Source organism: Neoarius graeffei, chromosome 19 (genome assembly GCF_027579695.1).
Source record: "Neoarius graeffei isolate fNeoGra1 chromosome 19, fNeoGra1.pri, whole genome shotgun sequence".
Taxonomy (NCBI): domain Eukaryota; kingdom Metazoa; phylum Chordata; class Actinopteri; order Siluriformes; family Ariidae; genus Neoarius; species Neoarius graeffei.
Window position 1 is genome coordinate 3,689,150 of NC_083587.1, and position 21,684 is coordinate 3,710,833.

The 21,684-nt window shown below is 44.3% G+C and overlaps 1 protein-coding gene and 2 pseudogenes across 2 annotated transcripts in view; 1 reads left to right on the forward strand and 2 right to left on the reverse strand.

Annotated features, from left to right (window-relative positions):
- LOC132867726 (histone H2AX-like) overlaps positions 1 to 21,684 on the forward strand; it is a 1,044,434-nt pseudogene that overhangs the window by 131,468 nt on the left and 891,282 nt on the right.
- LOC132867717 (uncharacterized) overlaps positions 1 to 21,684 on the reverse strand; it is a 1,045,807-nt pseudogene that overhangs the window by 128,319 nt on the left and 895,804 nt on the right.
- Positions 1 to 21,684, reverse strand: part of LOC132867683 (zinc finger protein 271-like) — a 155,828-nt gene that overhangs the window by 54,861 nt on the left and 79,283 nt on the right. The gene's annotated exons all lie outside the window — the stretch shown is intronic.

The window sequence follows — 21,684 nt, forward strand, 5'->3', positions numbered from 1 at the left end:
TTACCCAATTTCTGTGATTTTTCGCCACTGGGGGCGCTATTTTTGGGCAAAAAATCCAATCTTTCCTCAAATTTGGTCAAACTTCACGGCCACCCTCTTATTACCCCCCATGTCATGTGTACCACATTTTGGGAATTTTCGTCCATGGGGGGCGCTGTTTTTGGCCGACGCAATTGCTCCAAAACGGGTTTTTGGTCAATAATTCCATAATGCTTTCCCTTCACACCACTACCTTGTGATAGTATGTTGCTGTTGTAGACACTTATTTTTCCAACTCATAATCGCTCATGTACAGCATAGCGCCACCTACTGACATGGGAAAAACCAAAACATTTATTCTTCAAAAATCTATATCTCATCTTCTATTTACTCAATTGTCATCAAACTTCATACGCAAACTCTTCATAGCTCACCTGACATATACGCCAAATTTTGTGCACTTTCGCCCCTGGGGGTGCTGGTTATGGCACAAATGATATTGCAGCTTCTGATTTGTCAAACTTGGCAAGCAAACTCTTTACAAGACCCTTATTGGGGCGCTTGCCATGGTCAACAACGCACGAAATTTGGCTCCTTTTTCTTAGACTGCCACCGCTACTGAGAACCAGAAGCCCAGATCCAGGCGGGCCTCAAGGCCTCTATAGCGCCCCCTAAGTCGTTGTGATTTTGGCCTCCCGCATAAAGGTGCCTGGTTGCCATTTAGTTTGTAGTAGTGGCATACCATTTGGTAGGCATATGTATCTCACTAAGCCGGACAAAAATGTAATGCCAATGCATTAGCCACGCCCAACAGGAAGTGAGGTAATTTCACTTTTGTGCGAAATGCATGGCCACGAAGACGGCGCAACTCCTCCTAGGCCGTTCATAGGAATGTCACCAAAATTGATAGACATCATCTACAGACATGGCTGACAAAAGTTCCTAAATACGTTTCACGTAGGATAAGCCGTTCAGAAGTTATACGTCAATCAATTTTCGATGCAAAATTTTACATGCTTAAAAATTCATAACAAATCTTCTAATTGCTCAAATCTGCTCATACTTCACACGCAAATCACTCATTGGGGTTCTGACATGCTACCCAATTTCTGTGATATTTCGCCACTGGGGGCGCTATTTTTGGGCAAAAAATCCAATCTTTCCTCAAATTTGGTCAAACTTCACGGCTACCCTCTTACTACCTCCCATGTCATGTATACCACATTTTGGGAATTTTCGTCCATGGGGGGGCGCTGTTTTTGGCCGACGCAATTGCTCCAAAACGGGTTTTTGGTAAATAATTCCGTAATGCTTTTCCTTCACACCACTACCTTGTGATAGTACGTTGCTGTTGTAGACACTTATTTTTCCAACTCATAATCGCTCATGTACAGCATAGCGCCACCTACTGACATGGGAAAAACCAAAACATTTATTCTTCAAAAATCAATATCTCATCTTCTATTTACTCAATCTTGATCAAACTTGATACGCACACTCTTAACAGGTCACCTGACATATCTCCCAAATTTTGTGACCTTTTGCCACTGGGGGCGCTGTTTTCAGGCAACAATTTATATCTCGGCTTCTGATTGGTCAAACTTGATCAAACTTGACACAACAACTCTTCATAGGTCCCTTGACATGTGTACCAAATTTGGTGAACTTTCACCACTGGGGGCGCTCATTGCGCTGTTGCAGTTGCAGGAGAGGTGTTTACAATCATGAGGCACCAGGAGTATGTTGTTTTGGTTGCCTTTAACACACATGACTTGTGGGGGATGGGTAGGCAGTCGGGAGCAAGTGTTGTAGCGTTACATACAGACTAATAGATGTCTAACAGAAGACAATCCTATGTAGCTATAGCTTGGTGACTGATGAGGTAAATACATTAATTTGGTTGGGAAGCCATGGCATAAAATGTTCTGTCCATGACAACATCTCAGCGCACCGTGTACTCTGTGTCCAATTCTGTGCTTTGTCGCCATTGTGGGAGTAATGTCTCTTGCCGAAGAAGCTGTGGAAGGTTTTTCGCAGGGACGCATGCCCCCGCCCCCCTTGGCCGCTGGCGCGAGGGCCCGTCGAGGCAGCTTGCGGCTTTAATTAGGGCCCGAGCCCTATGGGCGAAGGCCCTATTGTTCTTGTAAGAGTTCACTATTATTATTCTTCCGTCTTCTTCTTCTTTATTTTTCTCCGCTGTTGGGCCATTTTCGGGGTGCTTGCCATGGGCGAAAACGCATGAAATTTGGCACCACTTCCGAGAATTGCCACCGCTACTCAGAACCAAAAGCCCAAACTTGGCTGGGGCTCAGGGCCTCTATAGCGCCCCCTAAGTCGTTGTGATTTTGGCCTCCCGCATTAAGGTGCCTGGTTGCCATATAGTTTGTAGTACTGGCATGCCATTTGGTACGGATATGTATCTCACTAAGCCGGACAAAAATGTAATGCCAATGCATTAGCCACGCCCAACAGGAAGTGAGGTAATTTCACTTTTGTGCGAAATGCATGGCCACGAAGACGGCGCAACTCCTCCTAGACCGTTCATAGGAATGTCACCAAAATTGATACACATCATCTACAGACATGGCTGACAAAAGTTACTAAATACGTTTCACGTAGGATAAACCGTTCAGAAGCTATACGTCAATCAATTTTCACTTAAAAATTTTACATGCTAAAAAATTCATAACAAATCTTCTAATTGCTCAAAACTGCTCATACTTCACACGCTAATCACTCATTGGGCTTCTGACATGTTACCCAATTTCTGTGATATTTCGCCACTGGGGGCGCTATTTTTGGGCAAAAAATCCAATCTTTCCTCAATTTTGGTCAAACTTCACGGCCACCCTCTTACTACCTCCCATGTCATGTATACCACGTTTTGGAAATTTTCGTCCATGGGGGGCGCTGTTTTTGGCCGACGCAATTGCTCCAAAATGGGTTTTTGGTAAATAATTCCATAATGCTTTTCCTTCACACCACTTCCTTGTGATAGTACGTTGCTGTTGTAGACACTTATTTTTCCAACTCATAATCGCTCATGTACAGCATAGCGCCACCTACTGACATGGGAAAAACCAAAAAATCTATTCTTCAAAAATCTATATCTCATCTTCTATTTACTCAATTGTCATCAAACTTCATACGCAAACTCTTCATAGCTCACCTGACGTCTACGCCAAATTTTGTGCACTTTCGCCCCTGGGGGTGCTGGTTATGGCAAAAATGATATTGCAGCTTCTGATTTGTCAAACTTGCCAAGCCAACTCTTTACAAGACCCTTATTGGGGCGCTTACCATGGTCGACAACGCACGAATTTTGGCTCCTTTTTCTTAGACTGCCGCCGCTACTGAGAACCAGAAGCCCAGATCCAGGCGGGCCTCAGGGCCTCTATAGCGCCCCCTAACTCGTTGTGATTTTGGCCTCCCGCATTAAGGTGCCTGGTTGCCATGTAGTTTGTAGTAGTGGCATGCCATTTGGTATGCATATGTATCTCACTAAGCCGGACAAAAATCTAATGCCAATGCATTAGCCACGCCCAACAGGAAGTGAGGTAATTTCACTTTTGTGCGAAATGCATGGCCTCGAAGACGGCGCAACTCCTCCTAGACCGTTCATAGGAATGTCACCAAAATTGATACACATCATCTACAGACATGGCTGACTAAAGTTACTAAATAGGTTTCACGTAGCATAAACCGTTCAGAAGTTATATGTCAATCAATTTTCAATGCAACATTTTACATGCTTAAAAATTCATAACAAATCTTCTGATTGCTCAAAACTGCTCATACTTCACACGCAGATCACTCATTGGGCTTCTGACATGTTACCCACTTTCTGTGATATTTCACCACTGGGGGCGCTATTTTTGGGCAAAGATTCCAGTCTTTCCTCAAATTTGGTCAAACTTCACGGCCACCCTCTTCCTACCTCCCATGTCATGTATACCACATTTTGGGAATTTTCGTCCATGGGGGGCGCTGTTTTTGGCCGACACAATTGCTCCAAAACGGGTTTTTGGTAAATAATTCCATAATGCTTTTCCTTCACACCACTACCTTGTGATAGTGCGTTGCTGTTGTAGACACTTATTTTTCCAACTCATACTCGCTCATGTACAGCATAGCGCCACCTACTGACATGGGAAAAACCAAAAATTTTATTCTTCAAAAATCTATATCTCATCTTCTATTTACTCAATTGTCATCAAACTTCATACGCAAACTCTTCATAGCTCACCTGACATGTACGCCTAATTTTGTGCACTTTCGCCCCTGGGGGTGCTGGTTATGTCAAAAATGATATTGCAGCTTCTGATTTGTCAAACTTGGCAAGCAAACTCTTTACAAGACCCTTATTAGGGCGCTATTATTATTAGGGCCCGAGCACCGTACAGTGCGAGACCCTATCGTTGCCATGTGTCCAATTCTGTTCTTTGTCGCCATTGCGGGAGTAATGTCTCTTGCCGAAGAAGCTGTGGAAGGTATTTCGCGGCGACGCATGCCCCCGCCCCGCTTGGCCGCTGGCGCGAGGGCCCGTCGAGGCCGCTTGCGGCTTTAATTAGGGCCCGAGCCCTATAGGGCGAAGGCCCTATTGTTCTTGTAAGAGTTCACTATTATTATTCTTCCGTCGTCTTCTTCTTCTTCTTCTTCTTTATTTTTCTCCGCTGTTGGGCCATTTTCGGGGCGCTTGCCATGGGCGAAAATGCACCAAATTTGGCACCAGTTCCGAGAATTGCCACCGCTACTCAGAGCCAAAAGCCCAAACTTGGCCGGGGCTCAGGGCCTCTATAGCGCCCCCTAAGTCGTTGTGATTTTGGCCTCCCGCTTTAAGGTGCCTGGGTGCCGTGTAGTTTGTAGTAGTGCCATGCCATTTGGTACGCATATGTATCTCACTAAGCCGGACAAAAATGTAATGCCAATGCATTAGCCACGCCCAACAGGAAGTGAGGTAATTTCACTTTTGTGCGAAATGCATGGCCACGAAGACGGCGCAACTCCTCCTAGACCGTTCATAGGAATGTCACCAAAATTGATACACATCATCTACAGACATGGCTGACAAAAGTTACTAAATACGTTTCACGTAGGATAAACCATTCAGAAGTTATACGTCAATCAATTTTCGATGCAAAATTTTACATGCTTAAAAATTCATAACAAATCTTCTGATTGCTCAAAACTGCTCATACTTCACACGCAAATCACTCATTGGGCTTCTGACATGTTACCCTATTTCTGTGATATTTCGCCACTGGGGGCGCTATTTTTGGGCAAAAAATCCAATCTTTCTTCAAATTTGGTCAAACTTCACGGCCACCCTCTTACTACCTCCCATGTCATGTATACCTCATTTTGGGAATTTTCGTCCATGGGGGGCGCTGTTTTTGGCCAACGCAATTGCTCCAAAACGGGTTTTTGGTGAATAATTCCATAATGCTTTTCCTTCACACCACTACCTTGTGATAGTACGTTGCTGTTGTAGACACTTATTTTTCCAACTCATAATCGCTCATGTACGGCATAGCGCCACCTACTGACATGGGAAAAACCAAATAATTTATTCTTCAAAAATCTATATCTCATCTTCTATTTACTCCATTGTCATCAAACTTCATACGCAGACTCTTCATAGCTCACCTGACATATACGCCAAATTCTGTGCACTTTCGCCACTGGGGGCGCTTTTTTTGGGCAAGAAATCCAATCTTTCCTCAAATTTGGTCAAACTTCACGGCCACCCTCTTACTACCTCCCATGTCATGTATACCACATTTTGGGAATTTTCGTCCATGGGGGGCGCTGTTTTTGGCCGAAGCAATTGCTCCAAAACGGGTTTTTGGTCAATAATTCCATAATGCTTTTCCTTCACACCACTACCTTGTGATAGTACGTTGCTGTTGTAGACACTTATTTTTCCACCTCATAATCGCTCATGTACGGCATAGCGCCACCTACTGACATGGGAAAAACCAAATAATTTATTCTTCAAAAATCTATATCTCATCTTCTATTTACTCAATTGTCATCAAACTTCATACGCAAACTCTTCATAGCTCACCTGACATATACGCCAAATTTTGTGCACTTTCACCCCTGGGGGTGCTGGTTATGGCTAAAATGATATTGCAGCTTCTGATTTGTCACTCTTGGCAAGCAAACTCTTTACAAGACCATTTTTGGGGCGCTTGCCATGGTCGACATCGCACGAAATTTGGCTCCTTTTTCTTAGACTCCCACCGCTACTGAGAACCCGAAGCCCAGATCCAGGCGGGCCTCAGGGCCTCTATAGCGCCCCCTAACTCATTGTGATTTTGGCCTCCCGCATTAAGGTGCCTGGTTGCCATGTAGTTTGTAGTAGTGGCATGCCATTTGGTACGCATATGTATCTCACTAAACCGGACAAAAATGTAATGCCACTGCATTAGCCACGCCCAACAGGAAGTGAGGTAATTTCACTTTTGTGCGAAATGCATGGCCACGAAGACGGCGCAACTCCTCCTAGACCGTTCATAGGAATGTCACTAAAATTGATGCACATCATCTACAGACACGGCTGACAAAAGTTCCTAAATACGTTTCACATAGAATAAACCGTTCAGAAGTTATACGTCAATCAATTTTCAATGCAAAATTTTACATGCTTAAAAATTCATAACAAATCTTCTAATTGCTCAACACTGCTCGTACTTCACACGCTAATCACTCATTGGGCATCTGACATGTTACCCAATTTCTGTGATATTTCGCCACTGGGGGCGCTATTTTTGGGCAAAAAATCCAATCTTTCCTCAAATTTGGTCAAACTTCACGGCCACCCTCTTACTACCTCCCATGTCATGTACACCTCATTTTGGGAATTTTCGTCCATGGGGGGCGCTGTTTTTGACCAACGCAATTGCTCCAAAACAGGTTTTTGGTAAATAATTCCATAATGCTTCTCCTTCACACCACTACCTTGTGAAAGTACGTTGCTGTTGTAGACACTTATTTTTCCAACTCATAATCGCTCATGTGCAGCATAGCGCCACCAACTGACATGGGAGAAACCAAAAAATTTATTCTTCAAAAATCAATATCTCATCTTCTATTTTCTCAATCTTGATCAAACTTGATACGCACACTCTAAACAGGGCACCTGACATATGTGCCAAATTTTGTGAACTTTTGCCACTGAGGGCGCTTTTTTCAGGCAACAATTTATATCTCGGCTTCTGATTGGTCAAACTTGATCAAACTTTACAAAACAACTCTTCATAGGTCCCTTGACATGTATACCAAATTTGGTGAACTTTCACCACTGGGGGCGCTCATTGCGCTGTAGCAGTTGCAGGAGAGGTGTTTACAATCATGAGGCACCAGGAGTATGTTGTTTTGGTTGCCTTAAACACACATGACTTGTGGACCACTGGGGGCGCTCATTGCACTGTAGCAGTTGCAGGAGAGGTGTTTACAATCATGAGGCACCAGGAGTATGTTGTTTTGGTTGCCTTAAACACACATGACTTGTGGGGAATGGGTAGGCAGTCGGGAGCAAGTGTTGTAGCGTTACATACAGACTAATAGATGTCTAACAGAAGACAATCCTATGTAGCTATAGCTTGGTGACTGATGAGGTAAATACATTAATTTGGTTGGGAAGCCATGGCATAAAATGTTCTGTCCATGACAACATCTCAGCGCACCGTGTACTCTGTGTCCAATTCTGTGCTTTGTCGCCATTGTGGGAGTAATGTCTCTTGCCGAAGAAGCTGTGGAAGGTATTTCGCGGGGACGCATGCCCCCGCCCCCCTTGGCCGCTGGCGCGAGGGCCCGTTGAGGCCGCTTGCGGCTTTAATTATTCTTCCGTCTTCTTCTTTATTTTTCTCCGCTGTTGGGCCATTTTCGGGGCACTTGCCATGGGCGAAAACGCACAAAATTTGGCACCAGTTCCGAGAATTGCCACCGCTACTCAGAACCAAAAGCCCAAACTTGGCCGGGGCTCAGGGCCTCTATAGCGCCCCCTAAGTCGTTGTGATTTTGGTCTCCCGCATTAAGGTGCCTGGTTGCCATGTAGTTTGTAGTAGTGGCATGACATTTGGTACGCATATGTATCTCACTAAGCCGGACGAAAATGTAATGCCAATGCATTAGCCACGCCCAACAGGAAGTGAGGTAATTTCACTTTTGTGCGAAATGCATGGCCACGAAGATGGCGCAACTCCTCCTAGACCGTTCATAGGAATGTCACCAAAATTGATAGACATCATCTACAGACATGGGTGACAAAAGTTACTAAATACGTTTCACGTAGCATAAACCGTTCAGAAGTTATACGTCAATCAATTTTCGATGCAAAATTTTACATGCTTAAAAATTCATAACAAATCTTCTAGTTGCTCAAATCTGCTCATACTTCACAAGCACATCACTCATTGGGCTTCCGACATGTTACCCAATTTCTGTGATATTTCGCCACTGGGGGCGCTATTTTTGGGCAAAAAATCCAATCTTTCCTCAAATTTGGTCAAACTTCACGGCCACCCTCTTTCTACCTCCCATGTCATGTATACCACATTTTGGGTATTTTCGTCCATGGGGGGCGCTGTTTTTGGCCGACGCAATTGCTCCAAAACGGGTTTTTGGTAAATTATTCCATAATGCTTTCCCTTCACACCACTATCTTGTGATAGTACGTTGCTGTTGTGGACACTTATTTTTCCAACTCATAATCACTCATGTACAGCATAGCGCCACCTACTGACATGGGAAAAACCAAAAAATTTATTCTTCAAAAATCTATATCTCATCTTCTATTTACTCAATTGTCATCAAACTTCAAACGCAAACTCTTCATAGCTCACCTGACATATACGCCAAATTTTGTGCACTTTCGCCCCTGGGGGTGCTGGTTATGGCAAAAATGATATTGCAGCTTCTGATTTGTCAAACTTGGCAAGCAAACTCTTTACAAGACCCTTTTTGGGGCGCTTGCCATGGTCGACAACGCACGAAATTTGGCTCCTTTTTCTTAGACTGCCACCGCTACTGAGAACCAGAAGCCCAGATCCAGGCGGGCCTCAGGGCCTCTTTAGCGCCCCCTAAGTCGTTGTGATTTTGGCCTCCCGCATAAAGGTGCCTGGTTGCCATGTAGTTTGTAGTAGTGGCATGCCATTTGGTACGCATATGTATCTCACTAAGCCGGACAAAAATGTATTGCCAATGCATTAGCCACGCCCAACAGGAAGTGAGGTAATTTCACTTTTGTGCGAAATGCATGGCCACGAAGACGGCGCAACTCCTCCTAGGCCGTTCATAGGAATGTCACCAAAATTGATAGACATCATCTACAGACATGGCTGACAAAAGTTCCTAAATACATTTCACGTAGGATAAGCCGTTCAGAAGTTATACGTCAATAAATTTTCAATGCAAAATTTTACATGCTTAAAAATTCATAACAAATCTTCTAATTGCTCAAAACTGCTCATACTTCACACGCTAAGGACTCATTGGGCTTCTGACATGCTACCCAAATTCTGTGATATTTCGCCACTGGGGGCGCTATTTTTGGGCAAAAGATCCAATCTATCCTCAAATTTGGTCAAACTTCACGGCCACCCTCTTACTACCTCCCATGTCATGTATACCCCATTTTGGGAATTTCCGTCCATGGGGGGCGCTGTTTTTGGCCGACGCAATTGCTCCAAAACGGGTTTTTGGTAAATAATTCCATAATGCTTTTCCTTCACACCACTACCTTGTGATAGTACGTTGCTGTTGTAGACACTTATTTTTCCAACTCATAATCGCTCATGTACAGCATAGCGCCACCTACTGACATGGGAAAAACCAAAACATTTTTTCTTCAAAAATCAATATCTCATCTTCTATTTACTCAATCTTGATCAAACTTGATACGCACACTCTTAACAGGTCACCTGACATATCTCCCAAATTTTGTAAACTTTTGCCACTGGGGGCGCTGTTTTCAGGCAACATTTTATATCTCGGCTTCTGATTGGTCAAACTTGATCAAGCTTGACACAACAACTCTTCATAGGTCCCTTGACATGTAAACCAAATTTGGTGATTTTTCACCACTGGGGGCGCTCATTGCGCTGTATCAGTTGCAGGAGAGGTGTTTACAATCATGAGGCACCAGGAGTATGTTGTTTTGGTTGCCTTAAACACACATGACTTGTGGGGAATGGGTAGGCAGTCGGGAGCAAGTGTTGTAGCGTTACATACAGACTAATAGATGTCTAACAGAAGACAATCCTATGTAGCTATCGCTTGGTGACTGATGAGGTAAATACATTAATTTGGTTGGGAAGCCATGGCATAAAATTTTCTGTCCATGACAACATCTCAGCGCACCGTGTACTCTGTGTCCGATTCTGTGCTTTGTCGCCATTGTGGGAGTAATGTCTCTTGCCGAAGAAGCTGTGGAAGGTATTTCGCGGGGACGCATGCCCTCGCCCCCCTTGGCCGCTGGCGCGAGGGCCCGTCGAGGCCGCTTGCGGCTTTAATTAGGGCCCGAGCCCTATGGGCGAAGGCCCTATTGTTCTTGTAAGAGTTCACTATTATTCTTCCGTCTCTTCTTCTTCTTCTTCTTCTTCCGTCTTCTTCTTCTTCTTTATTTTTCTCCGCTGTTGGGCCATTTTCGGGGCGCTTGCCATGGGCGAAAACGCATGAAATTTGGCACCAGTTCCGAGAATTGCCACCGCTACTCAGAACCAGAAGCCCAAACTTGGCCGGGGCTCAGGGCCTCCATAGCGCCCCCTAAGTCGTTGTGATTTTGGCCTCCCGCATTAAGGTGCCTGGGTGCCAGGTAGTTTGTAGTAGTGGCATGCAATTTGGTAGGCATATGTATCTCACTAAGCCGGACAAAAATGTAATGCCAATGCATTAGCCACGCCCAACAGGAAGTGAGGTAATTTCACTTTTGTGCGAAATGCATGGCCACGAACACGGCGCAACTCCTCCTAGACCGTTCATAGGAATGGCACCAAAATTGATACACATCATCTACAGACATGGCTGACAAAAGTTACTAAATACGTTTCACGTAGGATTAACCGTTCAGAAGTTATACGTCAATCAATTTTCGATACAAAATTTTACATGCTTAAAAATTCATAACAAATCTTCTGATTGCTCAAAACTGCTCATACTTCACACGCAAATCACACATTGGGCTTCTGACATGTTACCCAATTTCTGTGATATTTCGCCACTGGGGGCGCTATTTTTGGGCAAAAATTCCAATCTTTCCTCAATTTTGGTCAAACTTCACGGCCACCCTCTTACTACCTCCCATGTCATGTATACCACGTTTTGGAAATTTTCGTCCATGGGGGGCGCTGTTTTTGGCCGACGCAATTGCTCCAAAACGGGTTTTTGGTAAATGATTCCATAATGCTTTTCCTTCACACCACTTCCTTGTGATAGTACGTTGCTGTTGAAGACACTTATTTTTCCAACTCATAATCGCTCATGTACAGCATAGCGCCACCTACTGACATGGGAAAAACCAAAAAAATTATTCTTCAAAAATCTATATCTCATCTTCTATTTACTCAATTGTCATCAAACTTCATACGCAAACTCTTCATAGCTCACCTGACGTCTACGCCAAATTTTGTGCACTTTCGCCCCTGGGGGTGCTGGTTATGGCAAAAATGATATTGCAGCTTCTGATTTGTCAAACTTGCCAAGCAAACTCTTTACAAGACCCTTTTTGGGGCGCTTGCCATGGTCGACAACGCACGAAATTTGGCTCCTTTTTCTTAGACTGCCACCGCTACTGAGAACCAGAAGCCCAGATCCAGGCGGGCCTCAGGGCCTCTATAGCGCCCCCTAACTCATTGTGATTTTGGCCTCCCGCATTAAGGTGCCTGGTTGCCATGTAGTTTGTAGTAGTGGCATGCCATTTGGTACCCATATGTATCTCACTAAGCCGGACAAAAATGTAATGCCAATGCATTAGCCACGCCCAACAGGAAGTGAGGTAATTTCACTTTTGTGCGAAATGCATGGCCACGAACACGGCGCAACTCCTCCTAGACCGTTCATAGGAATGTCACCAAAATTGATACACATGATCTACAGACGTGGCTGACAAAAGTTTCTAAATACGTTTCACGTAGCATAAACCGTTCAGAAGTTATACGTCAATCAATTTTCACTGCAAAATTTTACATGCTTAAAAATTCATAAATCTTCTAATTGCTCAAAACTGCTCATACATCACACGCAAATCACTCATTGGGCTTCTGACATGTTACCCAATTTCTGTGATATTTCGCCACTGGGGGCGCTATTTTTGGGCAAAAAATCCAATCTTTCCTCAAATTTTGTCAAACTTCACGGCCACCCTCCTACTACCTCCCATGTCATGTATACCACATTTTGGGAATTTTCGTCCATGGGGGGCGCTGTTTTTGGCCGACGCAATTGCTCCAACACGGGTTTTTGGTAAATAATTCCATAATGCTTTTCCTTCACACCACTACCTTGTGGTAATGTCTCTTGCCGAATAAGCTGTGGAAGGTATTTCGCGGGGACGCATGCCCCCACCCCCCTTGGCCGCTGGCGCGAGGGCCCGTCGAGGCCGCTTACGGCTTTAATTAGGGCCCGAGCCCTATAGGGCGAAGGCCCTATTGTTCTTGTAAGAGTTCACTATTATTATTATTAGGGCCCGAGCCCTATGGGCGAAGGCCCTATTGTTCTTGTAAGAGTTCACTATTATTATTAGGGCCCGAGCCCTATGGGCAAAGGCCCTATTGTTCTTGTAAGAGTTCACTATTATTATTCTTCCGTCTTCTTCTTCTTCTTCTTCCGTCTTCTTCTTCTTCTTTATTTTTCTCCGCTGTTGGGCCATTTTCGGGGCGCTTGCCATGGGCGAAAACGCACGAAATTTGGCACCAGTTCCGAGAATTGCCACCGCTACTCAGAACCAGAAGCCCAAACTTGGCCGGGGCTCAGGGCCTCTATAGCGCCCCCTAAGTCGTTGTGATTTTGGCCTCCCGCATAAAGGTGCCTGGGTGCCGTGTAGTTTGTAGTAGTGGCATGCCATTTGGTACGCATATGTATCTCACTAAGCCGGACAAAAATGTAATGCCAATGCATTAGCCACGCCCAACAGGAAGTGAGGTAATTTCACTTTTGTGCGAAATGCATGGCCACGAAGACGGCGCAACTCCTCCTAGACCGTTCATAGGAATGTCACCAAAATTGATACACATCATCTACAGACATGGCTGACAAAAGTTACTAAATACGTTTCACGTAGGATAAACCGTTCAGAAGTTATACGTCAATCAATTTTCGATGCAAAATTTAACATGCTTAAAAATTCATAACAAATCTTCTGATTGCTCAAAACTGCTCATACTTCACACGCAAATCACTCATTGGGCTGCTGACATGTTACCCAATTTCTGTGATATTTCGCCACTGGGGGCGCTATTTTTGGGCAAAAATTCCAATCTTTCCTCAAATTTGGTCAAACTTCACAGCCACCCTCTTACTACCTCCCATGTCATGTATACCATGTTTTGGAAATTTTCGTCCATGGGGGGCGCTGTTTTTGGCCGCCGCAATTGCTCCAAAACGGGTTTTTGGTAAATAATTCCATAATGCTTTTCCTTCACACCACTACCTTGTGATAGTACGTTGCTGTTGTAGACACTTATTTTTCCAACTCATAATCGCTCATGTACAGCATAGCGCCACCTACTGACATGGGAAAAACCAAAAAATTTATTCTTCAAAAATCAATATCTCATCTTCTATTTTCTCAATCTTGATCAAACTTGATACGCACACTCTTAACAGGTCACCTGACATATGTGCCAAATTTTGTGAACTTTTGCCACTGGGGGCGCTGTTTTCAGGCAACAATTTATATCTCGGCTTCTGATTGGTCAAACTTGATCAAACTTTACAAAACAACTCTTCATAGGTCCCTTGACATGTATACCAAATTTGGTGAACTTTCACCACTGGGGGCGCTCATTGCGCTGTAGCAGTTGCAGGAGAGGTGTTTACAATCATGAGGCACCAGGAGTATGTTGTTTTGGTTGCCTTAAACACACATGACTTGTGGACCACTGGGGGCGCTCATTGCACTGTAGCAGTTGCAGGAGAGGTGTTTACAATCTTGAGGCACCAGGAGTATGTTGTTTTGGTTGCCTTAAACACACATGACTTGTGGGGAATGGGTAGGCAGTCGGGAGCAAGTGTTGTAGCATAGCGCCACCTACTGACATGGGAGAAACCAAAAAATTTATTCTTCAAAAATCAATATCTCATCTTCTATTTTCTCAATCTTGATCAAACTTGATACGCACACTCTTAACAGGTCACCTGACATATGTGCCAAATTTTGTGAACTGTTGCCACTGGGGGCGCTGTTTTCAGGCAACAATTTATATCTCGGCTTCTGATTGGTCAAACTTGATCAAACTTTACAAAACAACTCTTCATAGGTCCCTTGACATGTAAACCAAATTTGGTGAACTTTCACCACTGGGGGCGCTCATTGCGCTGTAGCAGTTGCAGGAGAGGTGTTTACAATCATGAGGCACCAGGAGTATGTTGTTTTGGTTGCCTTAAACACACATGACTTGTGGGGAATGGGTAGGCAGTCGGGAGCAAGTGTTGTAGCGTTACATACAGACTAATAGATGTCTAACAGAAGACAATCCTATGTAGCTATAGCTTGGTGACTGATGAGGTAAATACATTAATTTGGTTGGGAAGCCATGGCATAAAATGTTCTGTCCATGACAACATCTCAGCGCACCGTGTACTCTGTGTCCAATTCTGTGCTTTGTCACCATTGTGGGAGTAATGTCTCTTGCCAAAGAAGCTGTGGAAGGTTTTTCGCGGGGACGCATGCCCCCGCCCCCCTTGGCCGCTGGCGCGAGGGCCCGTCGAGGCCGCTTGCGGCTTTAATTATTCTTCCGTCTTCTTCTTTATTTTTCTCCGCTGTTGGGCCATTTTCGGGGCACTTGCCATGGGCGAAAACGCACGAAATTTGGCACCAGTTCCGAGAATTGCCACCGCTACTCAGACCCAAAAGCCCAAACTTGGCCGGGGCTCAGGGCCTCTATAGCGCCCCCTAAGTCGTTGTGATTTTGGTCTCCCGCATTAAGGTGCCTGGTTGCCATGTAGTTAGTAGAAGTGGCATGCCATTTGGTACGCATATGTATCTCACTAAGCCGGACAAAAATGTAATGCCAATGCATTAGCCACGCCCAACAGGAAGTGAGGTAATTTCACTTTTGTGCGAAATGCATGGCCACGAAGACGGCGCAACTCCTCCTAGACCCTTCATAGGAATGTCACCAAAATTGATAAACATCATCTACAGACATGGCTGACAAAAGTTACTAAATACGTTTCACGTAGGATTCACCGTTCAGAAGTTATACGTCAATCAATTTTCGATTCAAAATTTTACATGCTTAAAAATTCATAACAAATCTTCTGATTGCTCAAAACTGCTCATACTTCACACGCAAATCACTCATTGGGCTTCTGACATGTTATCCAATTTCTGTGATATTTCGCCACTGGGGGCGCTATTTTTGGGCAAAAAATCCAATCTTTCCTCAAATTTGGTCAAACTTCACGGCCACCCTCTTACTACCTCCCATGTCATGTATACCACATTTTGGGAATTTTCGTCCATGGGGGGCGCTGTTTTTGGCCGACGCAATTGCTCCAAAACGGGTTTTTGGTAAATAATTCCATAATGCTTTTCCTTCACACGACTACCTTGTGATAGTGCGTTGCTGTTGTAGACACTTACTTTTCCAACTCATAATCGCTCATGTACAGCATAGCGCCACCTACTGACATGGGAAAAACCAAAAAATTTATTCTTCAAAAATCTATATCTCATCTTCTATTTACTCAATTGTCATCAAACTTCATACGCAAACTCTTCATAGCTCACCTGACATGTACGCCAAATTTTGTGCACTTTCGCCCCTGGGGGTGCTGGTTATGGCAGAAATGATATTGCAGCTTCTGATTTGTCAACCTTGGCAAGCAAACTCTTTACAAGACCCTTATTGGGGCGCTTGCCATGGTCGACAATGCACGAAATTTGGCTCCTTTTTCTTAGACTGCCACCGCTACTGAGAACCAGAAGCCCAGATCCAGGCGGGCCTCAGGGCCCCTATAGCGCCCCCCGAGCACCGTACAGTGCGGGACCCTATTGTTGCCATGTGTCCAATTCTGTGCTTTGTCGCCATTGTGGGAGTAATGTCTCTTGCCGAAGAAGCTGTGGAAGTTATTTCGCGGGGACGCATGCCCCCGCCCCCCTTGGCCGCTGGCGCGAGGGCCCGTCGAGGCCGCTTGCGGCTTTAATTATTATTCTTCCGTCTTCTTCTTCTTCTTCTTCTTTATTTTTCTCCGCTGTTTGGCCATTTTCGGGGTGCTTGCCATGGGCGAAAACGCACGAAATTTGGCACCACTTCCGAGAATTGCCACCGCTACTCAGAACCAAAAGCCCAAACTTGGCCGGGGCTTAGGGCCTCTATAGCGCCCCCTAAGTCGTTGTGATTTTGGCCTCCCGCATTAAGGTGCCTGGTTGCCATATAGTTTGTGGTACTGGCATGCCATTTGGTACGCATATGTATCTCACTAAGCCGGACAAAAATGTAATGCCAATGCATTAGCCACGCCCAACAGGAAGTGAGGTACTTTCACTTTTATGCGAAATGCATGGCCACGAAGACGGCGCAACTCCTCCTAGACCGTTCATAGGAATGTCACCAAAATTGATACACATCATCTACAGACATGGCTGACAAAAGTTACTAAATACGTTTCACGTGGGATAAACCGTTCAGAAGTTATACGTCAATCAATTTTCACTTCAAAATTTTACATGCTAAAAAATTCATAACAAATCTTCTAATTGCTCAAAACTGCTCATACTTCACACGCTAATCACTCATTGGGCTTCTGACATGTTACCCAATTTCTGTCATATTTCGCCACTGGGGGCGCTATTTTTGGGCAAAAAATCCAATCTTTCCTCAAATTTGGTCAAACTTCACGGCCACCCTCTTACTACCTCCCATGTCATGTATACCACATTTTGGGAATTTTCGTCCATGGGGGGCGCTGTTTTTGGCCGACGCAATTTCTCCAAAATGGGTTTTTGGTTAATAATTCCATAATGCTTTTCCTTCACACCACTACCTTGTGATAGTACGTTGCTGTTGTAGACACTTATTTTTCCAACTCATAATCGCTCATGTCCAGCATAGCGCCACCTACTGACATGGGAAAAACCAAAAAATTTATTCTTCAAAAATCTATATCTCATCTTCTATTTACTCAATTTTCATCACACTTCATTCGCAAACTCTTCATAGCTCACCTGACATATACGCCAAATTTTCTGCACTTTCGCCCCTGGGGGTGCTGGTTATGGCAGAAATGCTATTGCAGCTTCTGATTTGTCAACCTTGGCAAGCAAACTCTTTACAAGACCCTTATTGGGGCGCTTGCCATGGTCGACAACGCTCGAAATTTGGCTCCTTTTTCTTAGACTGCCACCGCTACTGAGAACCAGAAGCCCAGATCCAGGCGGGCCTCAGGGCCTCTATAGCGCCCCCTAACATGTTGTGATTTTTGCCTCTCGCATTAAGGTACCTGGTTGCCATGTAGTTTGTAGAAGTGGCATGCCCTTTGGTATGCATATGTATCTCACCAAGCCGGACAAAACTGTAATGCCAATGCATTAGCCACGCCCTACAGGAAGTGAGGTAATTTCACTTTTGTGCGAAATGCATGGCCACGAAGACGGCGCAACTCCTCCTAGACCGTTCATAGGAACGTCACCAAAATTGATACACATCATCTACGGACATGGCTGACAAAGGTTGCTAAATACGTTTCACGTAGGGTACACCGTTCAGAAGTTATTCGTCAATCATTTTTCAATGCAGAATTTTACATGCTTAAAAATTCATAACAAATCTTGTAATTGCTCAACACTGCTCATACTTCACACGCAAATCACTCATTGGGCTTCTGACGTGCGACCCAATTTCTGTGATGTTTCGCCACTGGGGGCGCTATTTTTGGGCAAAAAATCCAATCTTTCCTCAAATTTGGTCAAACTTCACGGCCACCCTCTTACTACCTCCCATGTCATGTATACCACATTTTGGGAATTTTCGTCCATGGGGGGCGCTGTTTTTGGCCAACGCAATTTCTCCAAAATGGGTTTTTGGTTAATAATTCCATAATGCTTTTCCTTCACACCACTACCTTGTGATAGTACGTTGCTGTTGTAGACACTTATTTTTCCAACTCATAATCGCTCATGTCCAGCATAGCGCCACCTACTGACATGGGAAAAACCAAAAAATTTATTCTTCAAAAATCTATATCTCATCTTCTATTTACTCAATTTTCATCACACTTCATTCGCAAACTCTTCATAGCTCACCTGACATATACGCCAAATTTTGTGCACTTTCGCCCCTGGGGGTGCTGGTTATGGCAGAAATGCTATTGCAGCTTCTGATTTGTCAACCTTGGCAAGCAAACTCTTTACAAGACCCTTATTGGGGCGCTTGCCATGGTCGACAACGCTCGAAATTTGGCTCCTTTTTCTTAGACTGCCACCGCTACTGAGAACCAGAAGCCCAGATCCAGGCGGGCCTCAGGGCCTCTATAGCGCCCCCTAACATGTTGTGATTTTTGCCTCTCGCATTAAGGTGCCTGGTTGCCATGTAGTTTGTAGAAGTGGCATGCCCTTTGGTATGCATATGTATCTCACCAAGCCGGACAAAACTGTAATGCCAATGCATTAGCCACGCCCTACAGGAAGTGAGGTAATTTCACTTTTGTGCGAAATGCATGGCCACGAAGACGGCGCAACTCCTCCTAGACCGTTCATAGGAACGTCACCAAAATTGATACACATCATCTACGGACATGGCTGACAAAGGTTGCTAAATACGTTTCACGTAGGGTACACCGTTCAGAAGTTATTCGTCAATCATTTTTCAATGCAGAATTTTACATGCTTAAAAATTCATAACAAATCTTGTAATTGCTCAACACTGCTCATACTTCACACGCAAATCACTCATTGGGCTTCTGACATGCGACCCAATTTCTGTGATGTTTCGCCACTGGGGGCGCTATTTTTGGGCAAAAAATCCAATCTTTCCTCAAATTTGGTCAAACTTCACGGCCACCCTCTTATTACCTCCCATGTCATGTATACCACATTTTGGGAATTTTCGTCCATGGGGGGCGCTGTTTTTGGCCCACGCAATTGCTCCAAAACGGGTTTTTGGTAAATAATTCCATAATGCTTTTCCTTCACACCACTTCCTTGTGATTGTACGTTGCTGTTGTAGACACTTATTTTTCCAACTCATAATCGCTCATGTACAGCGTAGCGCCACCTACTGACATGGGAAAAACCAAAAAATTTATTCTTCAAAAATCTATATCTCATCTTCTATTTACTCAATTGTCATCAAACTTCATACGCAAACTCTTCATAGCTCACCTGACATATACGCCAAATTTTGTGCACTTTCGCCCCTGGGGGTGCTGATTATGGCAAAAATGATATTGCAGCTTCTGATTTGTCAAACTTGGCAAGCAAACTCTTTTCAAGACCCTTATTGAGGCGCTTGCCATGGTCGACAACGCACGAAGTGCGAGACCCTATTGTTGCCATGTGTCCACTTCTGTGATTTGTCGCCATTGTGGGAGTAATGTCTCTTGCCGCAGAAGCTGTGGAAGGTCTTTCGCAGGGACGCATGCCCCCGCCCCCCTTGGCCGCTGGCGCGAGGGCCCGTCGAGGCCGCTTGCGGCTTTAATTATTATTGTTGTTGCTGCTGCCGCCAAGGTTTATGCAAACGTAGCGACGTAACTGACGTATACAGCGACGTAACTGACGTATACATCGACGTAATGACGTGGCTTCCCTTAGCACCACGAGCTATGGAAAAGCAAACTGGTTCTCAGCTGGCTCGCAAGTTGAACAAGTTGTGAACCAGCACCGGCCCCGAACCAGCCCTGGAACTGATTTGGTGGAAAAGGGGTATTAGAGAACTAAACTCTAAGAACTAATCTTTTGGGGTGTGCAATATGTCTTTGGATGTGCAATATGATCAGTCCTGTGAAATATGCACTTTATTTACTGTTCTTGTGATTGTCCCCCATTTATGGCTTTTACCTCACCTTTTATTGTCTTATGGTGTTTTATTACTATTACTACTAATAATAATAATCTATGTTTTTATGTGTTTTTTATGACCCATTTATGTTTTTGTGTCTTTTTATATGATCCACTAGAGAAATAGAATTTCATTGTACATTGTGCAATGCCAATAAAAAGGATATTAAATAAACTTGCTTTAGGGTCTTGCTCATAAAGTTGGGGCCTTGGTCTGTTAGCACCTCATTGGGTATACCAACTCTAGAGAAGAGCTGGAGCATGGCAGTGGCTAAATGTCTGGCTGTGATTTCTCTAAAAGGAAAGGCTTCAGGGTACCTTGTAGCATAGTTGCAAATGACCAAGACAAAACTATTTCTTGATCTACTCCTCTCCAAAGGTCCAACTATGTCCACCCTAATTCTCTCAAATGGAGTGTATACAGGGTGTATAGGGGAATCAAACAGGCATGATTAAAACATTTACCACCTGACAGCTGACACTGAGGACAGGACTTACAGAAACTCTTCACATCTTCAGACAGCCCTGGCCAATAAAACCGCTTACTGATTCTTTGCAAAGACTTCATGTAAGTCAAGTGACCTGCCCATGGTACAGTGTGACCAAGCTCAAGCACTTCCTTCCTGCACTTCTGTGGGACCATAAGCTGCAAACCTCTTCACTCTGTCTGTACAGAAGGCTATTCTGCAGCAAGTACACCTCCTTTCCCAGTGCAGGAGCAAAGACTGTACCCTCACATGTCTTCTTAAAACATGGGTCTAATGTGATGTCTGAACACTGTTCCTCAGCAAGGTCACTCAAAACATCAAATCAGCTTCAGTTAAAGGTCCAACATCAGACTCTGGCTGAATGTCTGTCTGTTTTACAATCTCCCCAGTAGTCCTTCTGTGCCTCTCACACCTCTCATCCCTTGTCTGAGAGGGCTCGGCTGGAACATTTTCCCCACAATAAGGCACATAGCACACCAGGTATATACTGTACAAATCTAACCAATCCTCACTGAACTGATGTTCAAATTATATTTTGTTTGCATGTGTGAATTAATGTCAATGAAATCGATTGTGTAAAATGTCATACCAACTGCATACCCCAGCATCAAATCAACTCGCATTGTGGTAAATTTTGTCATATCAAAAATCATTGGCCTGTTGGTGTGGTAACAAGTTTTATATTAACTTCAGCATTAATTATAGTTAACAGTATCTGTTCAAATCCTCTAGTGTCATGCTTCTCTGTTTATCCTCAATGTTTAGAAAAGAAAGTTGTTGTAAGGTGTGAATGGATAAGTTCTTTTTTGTGTGTGTGTGTGTGTGGGTGGGGGGGGGGGTTGTGTGAAGCTACCATGTTGCCGTGGATGCAGCAGAGTCAAGGAAAACTTGGTACAGTTTTTCTCAGCTGCAGTTGGGAAAACAGACTATTATGTAATGTTGATGGAAACTATGATGAATAATATCTTGTGTAATAGAGGAAGCTGACCATGCTTA